Source organism: Sorex araneus, chromosome 7 (genome assembly GCF_027595985.1).
Source record: "Sorex araneus isolate mSorAra2 chromosome 7, mSorAra2.pri, whole genome shotgun sequence".
Taxonomy (NCBI): Eukaryota; Metazoa; Chordata; class Mammalia; order Eulipotyphla; family Soricidae; genus Sorex; species Sorex araneus.
In genome coordinates, this window is record NC_073308.1 from 76,423,485 (window position 1) to 76,442,276 (window position 18,792).

An 18,792-nucleotide genomic window follows, 5' to 3' on the forward strand; every position below is an offset into this window, starting at 1 on the left:
TCAGGGCCGGTGCCTCGGGCGGGAGGGGCAGAGCACAGGCGGGGGGGGGGGGGGGGCGGCGCTCGGCCCTTCTCCGTGTTCCTCCAGAGCGGCAGGAAGCCGGAGCCCGAGGCCCACGGCCTGCTTCTGGTGTTAATCAGAAGGGAACATGCGGTATGTGGTCCAGAGGGGGCCGGGTCTGGAGGGACAGTTTCCAGGGCGACTCAGACAGAGGTTGTTTCAGTAATGGGGGCGGGGGGGTGGCTTGGACAAAGGACATCCAGGCCAGGAAGCCTGGTGTAAGCTTGTACCTCTCACAAGCTTACAATGTTGCGATTCCTGGCAGACATTTCTCTGGACTTAGTTACTAAAATACTAAAATACAGAAATCCAAAACTATGCTGCTGCTAGTGCGGCCTCCTGACCTCATATCTCTTCATTCTCAGCAATGGAAAACAAATTACCAAATACTTTCTTTTCAGCAGATCGGCTTTAGGGGGGAGAAACTCCAAATCAATAATAGTGAATTTTTAAAAAAATATTGAATGTAATCAAAGTAAAGTGGAAGTAAAGTGAAATTTACCAGTTACACATGCGGGGTGGGGGGCTGGGGAGGTGGGGGGAAGGGGGGAGGTATATCGTGATTCTTGGTGGTGGAATATGTGCACTGGTGAAGGGATGGGTGTTTGAGCATTGTATAACTGAGACTTAAACCTGAAAGCTTTGTAACTTTCCACAAGGTGAATCAATAAAAGAATTAAAAAAAAAACATTCAATATTGTTCCATTCATCTTTAAAAAAAAAAAAAGAAGCCGGGGCGACTGAGCACAGGTCCTTGACTTGCGTGGCGTTCATCAGTGACCACGGAACGGGAGAGAAGGCCCTTCCCGAGGGTTCCAAGTGAGTGATTGCAGGTTGCAAAGTAATTTCTCTATTAAAACTACCAGAAATCACCTGTTCCTGGTTATTGTCGTCCGGGGAGTATCTTTAATACCCACCGGGGTCTTTGCCACTTGAGCTGTGTGTTCTGTGAAGGAGCAATGGAAGTCAGCGTACGCGACAGAGCAGTAATGACCAGTGGCTGGCCACATCACGTCTCGTTTCACGCCTGTGAAGTGCGGCTCCGTGGCTGGGGCCCAGGGGCTCTCTGGGCGCATTCCTTGGTGCTCCTGGGCTGAGACGGGCAACGCCGGGGCTGACGACGGACACGCTGGTTCTAACTGCCGGAGGCCAACAGTGTCGTGGACAGGTGGGGCTCCCCGCACCGTCAGGATCAGTTTCTCCAGCGTGGCCTGGGCCTGTCACGCCGCCTGCCAGCTCTGGTCTCATGGCTAACTCGTCCCGCGTCTCCTCTGCAGGGCACAGAAGGCCGTGGCCGCCGGCCTGGTGCCTAGGAGACCCCGGCACAGGAAAGAGCTGGTGCCTCCCCCAGACCCTGGGACAGGAGAGGGCCCTTCCCGGGGGTCAGCAGAGGACCCCCCAGGGAAGATTTTGCAGGTGCCCCGTGGCGATTTCTCTCTCCAGTGGATGCACAGGCGATACCCCTCACTCTGGAGACAACAGCCTGCCCTCCCTGCCTCTCCGCACGCGCTCTCCTCAGAGGCAGCACCCCACGGGCAGCGGGTCCCTAACTCATGGACATCCTCCCGGTCTCCTCCGGAGAGAGACGGGCAGGCCCCGTGCAAGTAAACACAGCCCACGGAACCACATGCTGCGGCGGGAAGCGGACAGAGCCCAGAACACGGCCGCCTGGCTGGGAAACGAGGCAGCGAAGGCCTCCACGGACGCACGCCGGCCACAGGACGGGATACACGTCGCCCAGCGGGTGCTCCTCCAGCTTCCGCGTCCTTTGCAGCAGAGACGTGGAAGCTAAGGTGCGAGGTCTCCAGTCTTGTCTCTGTCACCAGCCCTCACAATTAGGGAAAACGGGACAAAAATCAACAGGTCTGAGATCCCGGCGGGCCTGAGCTCACCCTCAGACTCCTGGGAGCCAGAGACAGACGGACGGACCGAGGCACAGACTCACAGCTCCCAGGAGACAGCACCTCTGAGCCGTGTTGGGGGCTGGGGCCAGGCTGCTGGGACCCTAGGCTCCTGGGGCTGGGGTCCGGGGCCGGGAAGTCTCCCCCACCCAGAGCTGAGCTTGATTTCAGGCACTTCCCGAGTCTCTCTGGGAAGGCAGCTCGCCCGGGGAACGTGAGGCCGCCTTGCAGCGAGCGTCTGTTTCAGGAAAGGCAGAAAAGCCCTTTGGCTGGGAAGGGAAGCGCCCCCACCCCTTCCCTCTGAGTATTGAAATATCCAGAGAAAAGCCGCCAGCAGAGGTCTGGGCTCTGCCTTCCCGGAGGCCCAGGGTTAGGTGGGGTTCCTCTCTCTGCTGCCTTCAAGACTCCGACTGCGATGGACCTTGGGGTGTCTTCTCCCCTCTGAAATACGCAGGGCTCCGTCCTAGCAGCCTGTGTCCGTGCTTCACGGTTTCGCTCCCTCATCTGATCACTTTTCCTCCAATGTCCGGTCATCTCTGGGCTCCAACTCAGTCTCTCAAGGTATGAAATGCTTTAAAGAAATCAGCGTGCTTGTAATTAGCTGCACACACAATGAGAACCGCCGGGATAAGGCCGCTGGGCAGCCTGCGATTCCTAAAGGAGATTTTATTTTCAGGTCCTAAAAATATTCCTTTGCTATCGGACAATGATCGGTTTCTTTCTTTATAAGCAGTTGCCTGGAGAAACTGCTGAAGTCGGTGCTTTGGAGAGAAGAGCCAAGACAAACCCCTGCGTGTTCCGGCCACACCTGCAGCTGCCCCCGGCCCAGCATGTTGGAGTCAGGGTCTTCATGTCGCCAGAGTCGTGGCATACGCTTTGCCGTGCGACTGTCCTCGCCTCTTCCGTCTAGTGAAGACATTCTCCTGCTGTGGGAACCTCCCCGTCCAGCCCCGCTCTCGGTCTAACTCGGGTCCTCAGAGATGGCACGACCCACCCGTGGGCCCATGTCCTTCCTCCGATTATTCTAAATCTTAGACATGATAGAGTTCGTGTTTCTCTTTCTCTCTTATTGAGGGGGTTCTCCCAGGTAGTTCTCGGGGGGCCAGGTTCTCTCCCAACAGGGTTTGTCTGGCTGTTTACCCCCTAGGGACCCTGTGAAGCTGGGGACCACCCGGGCTACCCAGCAATGTGGGGAGTGTGTGTTTGTTTGCTGTCTTTCCAGTTGGTGGTGAGGAGAGAAGACAGGGGGCATCTTACCCTTCTGTGTCTACCACTTGGAATCCCAAAGATTCCTTTCTACTCAGGGAGAAACGTTCAGATCTACACAAGCTAACTAAGACCTAGCAGTATAATTTAGTGTAGAAACCGGATTTCTCCTTTCAAATAATAACGACTGGATCACTTTTGTGCACACTTTATATAAGGGAATAGGTTGAGAAAATGCAGGAAGGACTTGCACCCCTCATTTCTAACCCAGACCCGATGCTGCTTCTCTCGTCAGTGGTGCTAAATGTTCCGTTCAAAGCAAAGTGGCAAGCAAGACAACTTCCTAGGGCGCCATCCCACGATGTCCCAGAAGGAATAATCAATAATGGTCGCGTTACATGAGACGGAAAGCAGAAGTCCGGTATGTGTCCTCTAGGGCGAAGCACTCCGGGAGGACTCGTGAGGTGAGCCAGGTATCGGGCCTAAGTGCAAAGGCTCGTGAAGAGTCCTCGGGGGCACAGAAGCTCAGAGCCTGGGAGCCACCAGAGTTAGTCAGACACACTCACCAGGAGGCTGCGGGAAGCTGAGTCTGGCCCCTTTCTGTCCCTGCAGGAGGGTGTGTGTTGGGTCTGCTCTCTGGGATGATCAGTTACTGCACAGGGCACTCCATACCCTCACCAAAAGGCCCCAGACTTCTTCAGTGAAATAACCAAAGTTACAACATCACTAGACAACAATGAACGATAATATACAATGTACAATACTAAACCTCTGGTGGTCTGACATTCGTTGCTCACATTGATAAGATGGGATCGACGGAATTTTGAGAATTTCAGAAAGAATTGCCTCAAGTTACTGGAAACAGATAAAATTAAGATAAATACGGAGTTTAGCCTGGGTGAAAGCAATAATGCTATTTGATCCGCTGTCTTAAGCTCTCTTTGGGGTGCTCTGAATTGGGAAGGAAACCGATTTCTCGGGAGACAGTTTTGGCGAAACACACAGACACACACAGGCTGGACTTGGTTGCGAGGTTGCGAGGTGCTGGTGCCCTGTGCTCCCCAGGGCTAGGTTCTTGGCTCCAAGCAAGCCATTGGCTGCTCCCCACTCGTTGCTCCCTGCTGCTGAGAGCGAGAAGCCTTCCTGTGTGCAGGGCCGAGTCCCCCTGGCAGGGCCGGGCTCAGCTGGACTGGCCCCGCTTGGCTCCCGGCCAGGCCGTAAACCCTGGAACAAACGACTTCTAGCCTGTCGACATTATTTAGTAGAAACAGTAAAATGGATGATTAGAATCAGGTGTCCAGGGGCCTCTCGGAGGAGAAGCTCCGGGTGGGGGCTGTGAGATGCCCCAAGGGGCCCTTGGTCCTGGTCCTTCTGGGCCCGCCCGCCCCCAGGCTGCTGCCGCTCCCCTTCCCCAGGGGCCCGCCCGGCTCGCACTCTCCTGCTCGGGCCACTCCAGAACCTTCTCACTCCAGCTCTGCCCTTTGACCCCTCTCTGCCGTTTGTCCACCATGGGACCTTCGACTCGCTGGCGCACTCGGCAAGCTATCGTCCAGGTGACCCGTGTGTAGCGCGGCAGGACTGACGGACGTCGGGCTGCAGAGACCATACTCACTGGGCCGCACTGCCAGTAGAATCTGCAAAGTCTTCTGAGAGCGCGTGGAGATGAGACGTTAAGCAAGAAAACAAAAGTAAATTATTTCTACCAATTAGCAGCCTGTAATGGAAAATAAAATTAAACCAAAATAATGTACTTTGTGGCAATTTTCAAACAGTTCCCAAGTGGCCCGTGATTCATAATCTAAGTGGCAGTGTTTTATGAAGTGATTAAGGACAGTGATAACCGCCGGCCACCTAAAAAGGTCATCAGATTGGCCCATTAGCCACAAGCAGCTGTCAGCCTCCTCCGGCGCAAAGGCACTGCCGGGCCCGCAGCCCGACGGCTGAGCACCTACGGCTGAGCGGGAGACCAGCACAAACGCACGGACATGCAAATGGATCATTACCATGATTTATAGAAGGAAAAACTCTTCTCAGGGCAGTAGTGGTGGACAGTGGCATAAATTTTCAAGACAGCTATCTAAAAGCTGTCTCTAGAAAATGGCATTTTAATGACAACTTGAACAATAGGAAGTGAGCGAAGAAAATATTAGGAGGAGAATGCCCCAAGCAGGAAAATAACAAACGCAAGCAGCATTTTGGAAATCGTGTGCTGGAAGGATTTAGTGTGCCTCATGGGACAACACAAGTCGACACAGTAGTTGGCCCATGAACGAGCAGGACGGTCCAGCAGGTACAACTCTACCTGATTTTTGACGTCAGTAAATGGAGAGAAACAAAACATTTCAAATAAAGTGAGTGCATGCGGTTCATCATGTCAATATTTTGTCTTGTTGCCTTGTGGGTTTGTGTGAAAGGAATAGCCGACACCGGACAGCGAGGGAAGGGTGCGAGGTCCTGGGGCAGTTAAGTTTCGACAATCTGAAGGGATAAGTCAAAGACACAACGTGTTTTGGTTGAGGGGCCATGGGGTTTTCAGGCGGAGAGGCCAATGTGCCACCTGCATCCACACTTACACTCGAAAAGAAGCAGCAAGAGGAAATGCAGAGTATTTCTTCATAAACACTCAGGAATGAGAAAAAAGTTCGGGACATTGCAGAAGCAGCACCCCCTGTTTGGGAAGGTGACCAAGGAACACTCCGGGGAGGGAGAGGAGGGCCTCGCCGAGGCTTCTGACCCACAAACCTCGGGTACGGAGACTGCACAGGCCGCCGTGAGACCCCCAGGGTGCTCGGACCCTGGCTGGGTGCCGCCTCCTCCTCAGAGAACAGGACGCTGCCCCAGGCGAGGACCTAAAGGCAGAGGGGCCGAGGCCAGCACCCGGGACCCCCCCACTGTGAGCGGGAGGAGGACAGGGGGCCGTAGAGGCCGTCGCTCCCCCGGGGCCTTGCCCCCGGTTTCCCGGTTACTGCTTCCAGCCTGAGTTTCCCCGGAGCTCAGCTGGCACCTCTGGCCCCAGCTCTGCCGGGCCGGACACGCCTGCTTGCAGGACTGTCTCCACAGCTCCATGCAGAGAGCCTCCCGCCACGCGTGGCCGACCCCCTCCTTCCCCTCACGCCCTCCGCGCAGCCACACGGGCTGGGGGGCGAGCCGTGACACGGAGGCCCCCTCACCCCTCCACAGGGTCCCCAGTTCCCGGGCTATCGGCTGAGCTGGCGCCAAGCTCTCCATGCAATCTTTGCTTCCCCAGCTTCACCCCTGCCCACTGTTCCTGTCTGTAGGGTCCAGCGGGGGCCTGCAGCCTTCGGGCCGCATGGAGCAGCCGTCCAGCAGCGAGTCTGTGTCCCCCATAACAGGACAGTCTGGCCCAGCCGGTGCGCGTCTCCGGGTCAAGGTCCTGTGCCCCGACAGCCTGCCACCCGCAGCAGATGAAGGATGTAAAGTGCTTAACTCAGCCAGCGGCCCCTGGCAGGGACGGCCTTGCCTGCAACCCCGCGCTGGGCCGGGCGCTCCCATTGTTCTCACTGTAAAGGAATCCACGGAGAAGGGGGTTTCTTGGCTCCGCTCTGGAAGCACTTACGGAGGGCTGGTCACCAGCAGCCCGGGGGTGAGGCCGCGCAGCCGCGCTCTGGTGGGTTTGCCCACGTGTGCCCGGGGCTGTGGGGCTGGCCCCCGTGTCAGGCCAGGCGGGGGCAGGGGTGACGCCGGGACAGACTCGGCCGCCGGGCGCCCCACCAAGGGTGGTCCAGAGGGTCTCCGGGAAAGGACAGTGTGTCCAGAAGCAGAGAACAGGGGTCTCAGCCTCGTCAGCCGTGGTGTCGGGTGGTGTGAGGGGAGGTTGGTTTCTTTTTTCTTTTTCTTTTTTTAGCCTAAATTTATTTATTTATTTATTTGGGCTGGAGCAATAGCACAGCGGGTAGGGCATTTGCATTGCATGCAGCCAACCCGGGTTCGATTCCTCTGTCCCTCTCGGAGAGCCCAGCAAGCTACCGAGAGTATCCCACCTGCAGGGCAGAGCCTGGCAAGCTCCCCATGGCGTATTCAATATGCCAAAAACAGTCACAACAAGTCTCACAATGGAGACATTACTGGTGCCTGTTCAAGCAAAACAATGAACAATGAGGTGAAAGTGCAGTGCTACAGTTCATCTATTTATTTATTTCTATTTATTATTAAGTAACGTAGGAGTACTGCCTCTGTTCAGCCATTGAGTAAGCTGGCTGAATTGGGCATGAACTCCACATTACTTTTTTTTTAATTGACTCACCGTGAGAGAGAGTTACAAAGCTTTCGTGTTGGAGAGTCAGCCACACAATGACACAACACCCGTCCCCCCACCAGTGCCCATCCTCCACCTCCCACACCCCGGTCCTCACCCTGCCTCTATGGCAGACAAGCTCCCCAGTTCTCTCTAGTTTGGGGCGTTATATTTTGCTCACAATTTCCCCCACCACTCAGGCCTGCCCGCCGGGGGCAGATGCCAGGTAGTTTATTTTCCGTTGCTCATTTTGAGTACGACGAGAGCTCGCACCGCCGCCAACGACTGGGCTCCAGGGACATCTCCGTGCGGCACTGACACGCGTTGGGACTCAGCTGGGCGTCTGGGGGCCCTTGGTGCGCTGAGATGGCGCCCGAGGCACATTGCGGGCGTGGCGGCCAGTCAGCTGGGCGGGCGGGGACCCGGGAGGGGCAGCCCTGCCCTCTGCCGCGGGGAGGTGGGTCCGGCCTTCCCACACCCCGTCCTTGGGCCTGGGAGCGGTGGCTCCCACCCACCCCCTCTCGGGACCCTGCAGGTCCGGAGTCCCCAGACCCCAGACTCCTCTGGAACGGCTTCTCGCACCCAGCTGTCCGTCATGTCCTTCGGCCCTTCCCAGCCTCGCCCCTTCCCTCTCGGGTCGGCCTGGCTCCAGACAGCGCCAGTCCCTGGCTGCGCCCTCGGAACAGCCTCCGCATCCGTCTCTGGCTTGGTTCGCGGTCCCAGCGCAGCTTCTGCAGGAACCCGCGGCACGACGGCCCTGCTCAGAGTCGCAGAGACTCGAGGCCTCTTTCGGCTCTCTCAGGGGCCCGGGAAATCCCCGTCTTCGGTCTCCCCACGTGGGCTTCCGCGCCTGCCACGGAGATCAGGGACCTCCTTCTGCAACCAGCGCCTTGCCCTCTCCCCTCCTGCCTCCCCTCCTCCCATCACACACTCGCAGGCACCCACTCACACGCCCTTACATACGTGCACGCATGCTCACTCACCCCGTGATCCGCGGACACGTTGGCACACGCCACGCGTGTCCAGGCGCACACACTCGGGGAACGTTCCCCTCGCCGTGGGTTCCCGGCACTCAGAGAGCCTTCCCTGCCGGAGAGCCCGCTGCCCCTGAGCCGTGACCAGGGCAGCCCCCCCACGCCCAGGTCTGTGCCGCGGGCCACCGTGGACTCCCACCCACCACGGTTCCTTGGCCGGCATGATTACACAGCGGCCTTTGTCCGAATCAGAAGGTTTCGCTTTGTCCGTGAAAGCACCTGGTGAAGAAGTCTCCCACCCCACGGTGCTGTCGGCCCGCCCGAGCCCACTGGCTGCGGGGTGTGGCTGCCCCCGGGCCTGGGCAGGCTGTGTCCACACTGCTCGCAGGGCGCTGGGCATCTCTGTGAAGGCCCTGAGCTGGTCTGAGTCAGTGGAGGACTGCATGGCCCAGGGAGGGAGCACGGGAGAGACCAGCTGCCAGGTGGGAGGTCTCCCTCCTCCCAGGAGCACTCGCCCCGGCCCTCCTCTTCACCCGTCCCCACCCCTGCCCCAGGCTTCAGACAGGGCTCCTGGTCAGCCCCGCCAAGCACATAGACCCATAGCCATGGCCCGGCCCGCCTGGAGGTCCAGGTGGCACGAAGAGCCTCTGGAGCACTCTGAAGAAGAGTCCATGGCGTGAGAGGGAGGGTTGGTGCTCCCCGCCACTCTCGGGAAGGCCGAGACCCACCTCAGGATGGGAATGGCATAGGCAGCCGGGGGCATCAGAGGGACTGGAGCCGCTCGGCCACTCCCAGCTGACCGTGCTGTCCGGGCCAGGGGGCTGCCCACTGCTGACCGTGCTGCCCGGGCCGGGAACTGTGACTTTATGGTACTTGCAGCAACCATGATCTCAACTGATAACCAAGATTAAATTACTCAAAATAATAAAACCAACAATCACATTTGGTTGATATTTTTCCTTTAAATATTTTCTTTGAATATTCATCTCAAATCAACTTGTCCAAATATTTTGGCCACCCTACGTTTTCTCAAAACTCAGTCAAGTTTCTTGATACTCAAAGGAAACAAACTAAAGCTTATCCTACCTATAAAACGCCAATGTCTGAAGTGCAGAGAAGCAAGCCCAGGTGGAGGGATGCTGATAACTGAAGGTTTGGTAGAAGCTCCCACCCTCTGAGTGAACGTCAATAGTAGTGTTTAAGCTTTTAAAGGGCTTTAAGAAACATGAAGTTTTCGTCTAGTATTGTCACAGAATATTTACTCTGATTTGAACGTGTTCAAGTTCTGTTACTTGAGGTCATGCCTCTGGCTGCAATTTAGAGTCAGGTCCAACATGGTGGACAGAGCTCGGCTGATCATGGTTTGTATCAATATAGAGGAGCTTTTTCGAGATTCCTGGGCAGTCAGTGTGAAATGCGCTGGGACGTAGATCTGGGGTAGCCGTGAGACTAACCTGGGTGCGGTAGGTCCCAAAGGAGCTCTGGGCAGTGAATGAGACACCTCGCCCTGACCTGTATGTGAAAACTAGGTACAGGTAAGCGGTCACTCACGCTGGCTCCCTCACTGATGGCCCGTGATTCTCAGCATGTAGGTATGAGAGTGCATGTAAGCCCTGAAGGGGTGACCACCCCCACGAGGGTCGTGAGAGATCTCCGGAAGACACGGAGGCAGACACTGGAGAAACACTCGCTTCCAACTCCTGCAGGTCCCTTGTCTCACTTCTCTGCAGCCGTAAGCCTCCATCCTACCTGACGTTTCCTTATTAAACCTTCAGCCATGATTTCAAGAATAATACTTTCAAGACCTGCCATGAACTATATTTAACTGCAACTTACCTATAAAGTTTAAAGCTGGAACTCTCTCCTGAAACTCTGGGTTGAAAGACTGATGCAGAATAAGCACTTGGTATTGATGAGTGAATGAAATGAAATAGGCTGAATAAATGAATGATATTATATAATAGTATCTACCTACAAGTACATAATTTTAATGGATAGTAGTTTCTGAATGGAGATGCATATACAAAAAATTTCTTCCCATGCATACGTGAACATTTTATTCAGTAGTAATAATTAGGGTTATTATTGCATCTTTGAATTTTACTTTATAATCATGGCAGGGTATTGAAGTAACCAGCACTGTTTAAATGCAGAAATCATTATCCATTGATCATCGATTTTCTCGAAGGTCTCAGTAACGTCTCCATTGGTCCCAGCCCTGAGATCTTAGCAGCCTCTCTTTACTCATCCTTCCCAATGGTGCTGCATTAGAGGCTCTTTCAGGGTCAGGGGAATGAGACCCAGCATTGTTACTGGTTTTGGCACATGAATACACCACAGGGAGTTTGCCAGGCTCTCCCATGCGGGCAGGAAGCTCTGGGTAGCTTGCCAGGTTCTCCGAGAGGGAGGACGAGGCTATCAGATATCGCTCTCTTCCGGGAGCTTGGTTTTATAGTCTCTGGATGTTGGCCACTGACGGCCATGCAGAAATAGCAGCACTAAAATTTGTAATCTGAAGTCAGCAATTCAACTGGCCAAATAATGGGAGGCAAGTTCTAATTCAATTAATCTCCCTTCCGATCAACACAGCTGATGAATTCACATGTCACTTCTCTCTTTATTCTTCCAAAGTCACCAGCCGTTGAGGCAAGGGGCACGTGAGGGAACAGGCTCCCCTAAGTCCTGAAGGTCCCACAACGCCCCTCCCTCCAGCCGACACTTTCTTCGCTCCGTGCTTAGTAGCACATCTGACGCCGGAGGGCTGTGACCTCGGCTACCCTAATAGTTGTTAATGGAAACCTAACCTCATGCAAAGATAAAATGGATTTTTGGCAGCTGCGAGAGATTATGAAGAGTAAGAACAATCCCAGTTGGAGTAAGAAGAAAAGAAGGCAGCTGTACCTTGTGTAATTCAGCTGGTTTTCATTAAACATCAAGCCTCCATTTATTACAAAGAGGGTAGCCAAGAGACAGACATTCTCCATCTCTGCTCTGAGAATAAGAAGGCCAGGGCTTGATAAATTCTCCTTTTCATCTTGAATTGAGTTCAAATGACTCTTAAGTCAGTTGGAATTAGATGGCATATATCTGGGACACAGGCTCAGGGGGACCCCTGCCTCTGGCCTTATCTGATTGGTCTTCCCCTGATTTCCATCTCGAGTCGAGTGAAATCTTAGTTCTTCCAACTCATTAAAAGAAACAAGTGGTTCTGTAAATCCCTAAAGTTTTATAAATAAAACTCATTTAAAATTGGTTTTATGATGTGCTTTATATATTTCTATTTAATAGAGTCTTGTTTGATGTCTTGAAAATTTACAATAGGCCCAAACAACGCGAGGGCTCTAGACACAGAGCTGACTTGGGAACCGACTTGGCCGGTTCCTACACGTGGAGACTGTTTGCGTTACAGCTCTTGGGTCCTCTGTTGCTTTGTGTTATAATGTTTAAATCATCCATTTCATCGTAGCTGAGAGAAAAGGTTCTAATAAAACCGTAGGCCTGTGATAGGTACTATTTCACAGAGCTGCAGAGACAGAGAAGCTCTCTGACCAGACAGCTCACGAGGGGACGTCAGCCAATGAGGCTCTCGTGCTTGGAGGCAGAGCGGCAGGTTCCGAGATACACGGTCAGTGGGATTCTGGTTGGCTGTGAGGAAGACGAAAAGAAGGACACGAGAGGAATCTCAGTTATGAAGAAAACAAGCTGGCTCAAGTAAACTCATCGAAGGTAAAATACACATCCTAAAGTACACGGAGTCAGTTTTATCCCAGCCCCTCACGTTGCCTCATTATCCTGTTGCGTTAATATCAGGTGGGCATTAGAAGGTGGCCCTTCCATCAGTGTGCCGAGGATTCAACGGGCACACCCAGGACAAGGTCACTAAGCTTCCAAGAGGTCAGCGCTATGTTTTTGCTTGATAATGCATTTTTATCAAATAATAACAGACACACATTCTTATCAAACACAGATATCCATTCTTATCAAAGAAAATGAACTCAAATAAAATAGATATGCTGGTACAGTGAATATTCTTCTTTCTCTCTTCCCCATAATTGGTAGCAATGACTGTTAATTTCTTATTTATCTTCTGGAGAATGTTTATGGAAGCGAGTGTATATACAATTTTCACCATTTTTAGAAAAATTATGACCAGCTATGTGCTCTCTGAATCTTGGTTGTTTTGAATTACAAAAGATGTTTAAGATATTTCTATAAGTCAGTATTGCCAAAATTATTATTTCTGATAGATCCATTTTAGTTAGAAATCACTTCCCTCCTCCAAATTTATAAAATATTCTTCTTGGTTTATTTTTGTATGTCTGTGGTTTCTATCAACTTATTTTATTTTAGAAAACTTTGTTCCATTTGGAATCTATCCACATGTGAAGATGTATCTAACTTGATTTTTTTACAAAGTTTTTAATTCTCCTAGCAATTTTAATTAATCAACAACATTTTCCTTAATTTTGGAGATACTTTTGATCATACAATGAGCTTCTCATGTATAAAGAATTTCTGAACTTTGTCTTTTGCTCCATGGATTTTTTTTCTATTCAATCATGCTCCAATTTAACAATTTAAAAATTGAGATATAATGACATAGTCTAGTAATTAGACACTCTTTTTCATCAACCTTTCGCTCCTATAGAGTCATTTTCTAAAATTCCATTTTTCCATGTATGTGTTGAGACCTTATTTTGTCTGGCTCAAGGGAAATGTAGGTTGGTGCGTTTATATTGGGGTCACGTTAAACTTAACACTGGTGGAGATTAATGCTGCTGGGATCCTAAGACTCTGTCCAGGAGTAGAGTTGCCCTTCTCCCGAGTCGTCTGGTCAGTCACCAGCGACCTCACTGAAGTCTCCCCCTCCCTGCTCGCCCTGGGCCGGGCCCCGCCCCCGGTCTGAGCCTGCCACACTGTCCCTCCCCACCGGTTCAGGCAGCTGCGTTGCACTGCACACTCACCTGTGGGAGAGTGCAGGGCCACAGCCCGCAGTGCCCCTGCAGTGCCCCGGCACACGTGTCCTTGTGCTTCTTCCGGCCCTACGTGCCCTGGGGGACCAGGCTCACGGTCATGCCGCTGACCGGCCCAAGGCGGCACTGCCGGGAAGGACTGCGCTGGCTTCAGCCTACCCTTTAGTTTCCTACTCTCCAGTAGGAGTCAACACTCTCCCGAAATGCTGTAGAGCCGTTTGACAGCGGACAACGTTCAACACTCAGTGTTCATATCGGAAAGCATTAAAAAGTGGAAGGAGTAAAAACTGTTTCAAACAGTAAAAATGTAAAGCATTTTAAAAAAGACAAAGACCTTTTTCTGTTCTTAGCATTGCCAATAAGTCATTGGACACTCGATCATCTGAACACCAAGCAGTATTCCGAGAATGAACCTCCCCTTCCGGTCAGCCCTCCTGCCCTCCGCCGAGCCTCCCGTTCCCAGGCCTGGATTCTGCTGCTGACGAATCCGAGGCTTACCCCCGCCTGATTTCTTTTCCTATTTGTGAGCTGCATGGAGCCTGGCCGCCTAGAGACAACAGCTGGCTTCGGAGAGCCTCTACACGGCCCTCCATTCTTCTAACTGTTGGCAATGCGAGAGTCAGTAACTCTCTGCCCTGACTGTGCAGTACCGCTGCGATGGACTCATCCTTCCGTGGGGCGGTTATTCTCCACGTAATTAAAGAGCTGTCCTCTAACATTATTTTAGCCTCCTTTTGAAGGTTAAGGGTATTCCTGAGCTGACACATCCTGACTTCCCTTGAAATCACTTAACGCCATGTGATTTATGTGCTTTAAAAAGAGTTTGGTTCAAACGCGTTTTTTCTTAATTGTGCTTTTTCTCACCTTCTCTTTCTTCTGCAGTGACTCTTCACTCTGGCAGTGGATCTATTCTTGTGCATTTCTGTGATGAAAAAGTCTCTCTGAGTTGGGCCGTGTTAAACTTCAACACCTCCTCAAGTCTCATTACTACCCTGTGTTTTTCTGTTTTTTGTTTGTGGGTTTCTCTTTATAGACATTTACTAAATAATTTTAATACATTCATTTTTTAAGGTTTATTGGTTCAACAGTAACATTGTTCTAATTAGTGTTTTTATTTGATAGTAATTTTTCCTTCTTTCTCCTCCTTTTTCTCCTTCGGGTATGTCTCATTCCTGTGTTCTCTGTTTTAATCTCTTGTTTAAGCATTTTTTGGTATATTGCCACCAGCTATTTTAAGGCAGTCCTTTTGTGAGGAATGGTCTGTGTGGTATTACAATTTAATTGTTTGTTTCCTAACTTAAAGCCATTTTTCATTGCTGCCACAGAGCCAAGCGGTTTCCTGCAAATATTTCTGGATGATTGCTTTTTTTTTTTTTTTAAGCCTCTGATTTCTGTTACTTCATAACCCAAGTCAGGGAGTTTGAAGTCTCCTGTTTGCTCTGTCCTTTATTCCTTTCACGTTGCAGAGTGAGACGCATCCTTCAGAATTGCTCGCTCTCCCCAGTCTACTCTGCTTTCTAACTAGAAGTTGTTTCTTCGGGGTCACTTTCCCCAGCTTTTGCAAATAAACAGCACGGGCGCATATTCCGGTTTGCTGAGCACGGGGTTTGAATTTTTGTCTGAATGTTTGTCTGAATTTGCTGAGCACGGGGTTTGAATTTTTCTCTCTTCATCAATATAACGTTCTGGGTTATATTGATGAAGAGAGAAACAAAAGGAATGCTGAGTGCATAGCCAAGTTTGTGCTGAGAATCTAACATCGAAAGTTACTCATTGATTATTGTCCCTGTGTGGTAGAGGGAGGTGATGTTACATTTTACATATTGTTCTTCTCATATCTAAACAAAAATTTCATTATGGAAAATATACAGAGCTGATAATATTTCCAGTATTTATAATGGAAAAAAACCCTTTCTTTTAATGTGAAAGGCTTTTGGGGGTGGAGAACTAAATTAGCAGGTAAGGTGCTGGCCTTGCCTGCAGCACACCCAGGTTTGGTCCCAGGCCTGACTTTGGGTCCCACCAGCAAGGGTCCCTGAGCCCAGAGCTGGGAATAAGCCCTGAACACAGTTAGGGGTGGTCCCCAAACCAAAACCTATATGTCTAATATACGAGGAGCATTTTCAGTGTTACAGGGACTTACGTTATTTAAAGACGAGCGACGATTCCATTCCAACGTTGGACGTGTGTTAACAAACCTGGATGACGCCTCGGGAGCCCGTGTGAGCGTGAAGCTGTGGCGTGTGGGGAAGCAGGGGTGCGTGAGTTTCCCCTAAGGGAGGCGCCTCCCTCTCACGCACACACACACATGCACACACCACCTGGCAGTAGGTAATAAAACCCTGCCATGCTCCACAACACGGCGGGCCAGCGGGGACTGTGTTTAGTGAACTCGGATGGGGAGAAACAAACACCCCGTGATTTCACTCGTGTGATATGTAGAGAATCCAAACAAACAGGCGGTCGAAGGAAAACAGGGGCAAAGGCTTAGATCATCAAACCCGAGACTGTGGGCGGGAAGGGAAACCGGGGTCATCATCGTTCAGGGGACAGGCCGGCTGCAGGTGAGGCACAGCCCTGACTTCCCCGCACAGGTCTTGATTCCACACCTGACCACACAGTGCCAGAAGGCAAAGTGACTTCGATAAATAAAAAATAAATAAAAAGAAGGAGTCTGTCTAGGAAGCAAGGCCAGAGGAAAGGAGAGCCGCTTCCCACGGGTCCCCTGGGGCTCTCCGGCCCTCCCCTCCCAGTGGACATTCAGCAGCGGGCAGGTCACGCACCAACAGGTACGGAGAGCCGACCCCCTGCTGCTCCGCCACCCGTGCGGGGTGTGGGCTCACTGGGGGTGTCTCAGGATGAAGTGCCCCTGAGCAGAAAGGCGCCCCGAGGCAGCAGACCCTTACTGAGGAGAAGGAAGCGCTCCACCAGAAGCTGTGAAGCTGCCTGTTTTCTCCCTTTGACTCTTTGTTCTTCCGTTTTGTGAGGACAGGTGAGATCAATCATTATTTTGTTTGAAGTTCCCTTGCGCCTGTGAATAACATAAAACCAAAAAGTTGTAATAGCCAAAAATAATTTACACAAGTCAGGAATTTTATCAACAGAATTTGAATACAAGATTTGATAAGGGAGGATTTCCTCTTGTTTGATTTTCTCAAACTTCCTGTATTTCCTATTCTAAATATTCAGAATTTCTGTAACATGACTCATTTCTCTAAAGCTATAACCAGAGAGACTAAAGTCATAGGTAAAACATTTAGGCCAATGCCAACTATAATCAATGTAAATATTATTTGGTTTTAGTTGATTCTGAAAGATTTGCTAATCCTATAACTCAGCAAAATATTAGAAATAGGTAGTTTTAAAATTTGGTTCATTCTGCTCCTGTGAAATGGCTGTGGAGTAACTGGATAATGCCAGTATGACTATGAGGACATACAGCGCACACATCTTGTTGAAGACATGCTTGTGCCATGAGAGACGGTCACCTTCTTTTTCTCGTGGAAGTTCCTCTCTTCTATGACATGCTTTTTTGTGCATCCGTACAAGAGAGACTCGGGATTCCTAGGGATCACGCCAGGGACAATCTAGAGGAGGGGACCCTCCACGACAGCCCCGGAGTCTGGGTCTCTAGCCTGCACCCCGGAACTCTACCAGTGCCTGATCAGTGACCATCCGTAAGTGGCAGTTGTCAGCCGCCCCTGAGTCACACCTGCGGAGAGGCCCTGAGAGGACAGGGGTGGTCACCAGCCCAGTGGGCCCCACGCCGTGACCAGTGACCAGGAAACAGCTCTACCCAGCTCTCTGCTGTGGACGGAGCGGGCACAGCTATCACCACACTGTGCTGTCACAGGGACGTCGGTTTGGGGGTGCACAACGCTCAGGGCAGCTACCCGGACCCCCGGAGCTTACAGGCTTCCCTAGATCTTTATTTACCTGCTGTGGGGCCACCCCCAGTCTTAATCCCGGCTCTGACCTCAGGGGTCACTCCTGGCAGTGCTCAGAGGACCATGTGGAAAATCAACCCTGGGTGGGCTTCATCAAGGCAAGTGCCTTAACCTTTGGACTGTCTCTCCCGCCCCCAATCGCAGTAAAAACCAAATTCTGTTTGTTTTTGCTTTGCCTTGGGGCCCCGCTCAGCAGAGCTGTGGGAGCTCGGGCACCGTGGGGTCTCTCCCTGGGGGTGGGGTGGCTGGGGGTGAAGCCAGTCAGCGGGATGTGAGCCCAGAGCCCCGTCCCACTGTCCAAGGGTCCCAGATCTCGGCCAGAGAGGGCCCTGCCCGCTGGCCAGCCTCAGTGAGCGGGGCCGGGTCAGCCGGCGGGACCCGACGGAGGGGAAGAACTGCAGGCATTCAAATGTCATGCTACAAATATTTATTGGTCTCCATGGAGTGACATTTAATAAGTCTGTTTCTACTTAGTAATGGATTTTTGGGTAATTGGCTTATAAGAAATTTATTCTGCTTGCAGCAAGTTTTGTATAACACCCTGCCCCCCACTTATAAAGTAAGCAGGGGCTGGTCTGTGGCAACTTGGACTTTGACTGGTAAACCAACACAACACGGGAACGTCTCAATGAGCAGGATCTGAGTCTCCGCTTTGGAGACTGGGCCCGTGGGAAGGTCAGCTGCTCTCAGGTGTGTCTGCCTGGGGCAAGACCGCTGAGCACTGGGAGCAGGACATTCTCAGGCAATGGCGGGCTTTTTTTTTTTTTTTGTAAAGGCTGTTAAAATGCATGTGCAGTAGATTTTAGCTATTTTACTAGAATAAGTGAATAAAAAACCATGGAAATTAGTAAGCATCTAATTTAGACTTTATGTAATCTGACCAAATAAGTACTGCTTAAAAAAAAACCCTAAAACCTTGTTATTAAAGTGAAAGTTCAAGCAAACACGGATGAAGAGGCTGCAGTTTCTCAGTAAATCCCGGAGACCCTTGTCGCCCAGAAGGTTCTCTGGTCCCAGGATCAGAGGAATTCCCAAGGCGTCTCTGACTTAGTGGCCGTTCCCGCACACCCCTCCGTGGGGAGGCGCCCCCTCTCGCTCCACCCTGGCTCCGGAGTCCACAGACTGGGTCTGGAGAGTGGCTGAGCTTCCCCTGAAGGGATGTCAGGCCTTCTTGGGACCCGAGGATCAGCGGCCAGGTAGGTCTTGGGAGCGTGGGCACCTGCTTCTGTCCCCCCGGGGCCCAGTGCCCGGCAGGTGGTCCCAGCACGGACCACACCCCCAGGGAGCTCAGACCTGCACAGAGGCGCTGCCACCTGAATAAGCCTTGGTCAGACAGTGACCACCGTGGTCCTTACATATCCAGTGTGATCGCACCGGGCCAATGCCCGGTTTCACAACCAAGAGGAGGCCCCTGTCCACTCACTCCTGGCACCAGTTTCAGTGCCTGCTGGACAGAAGTCTCCAAAGCCCAGCTGG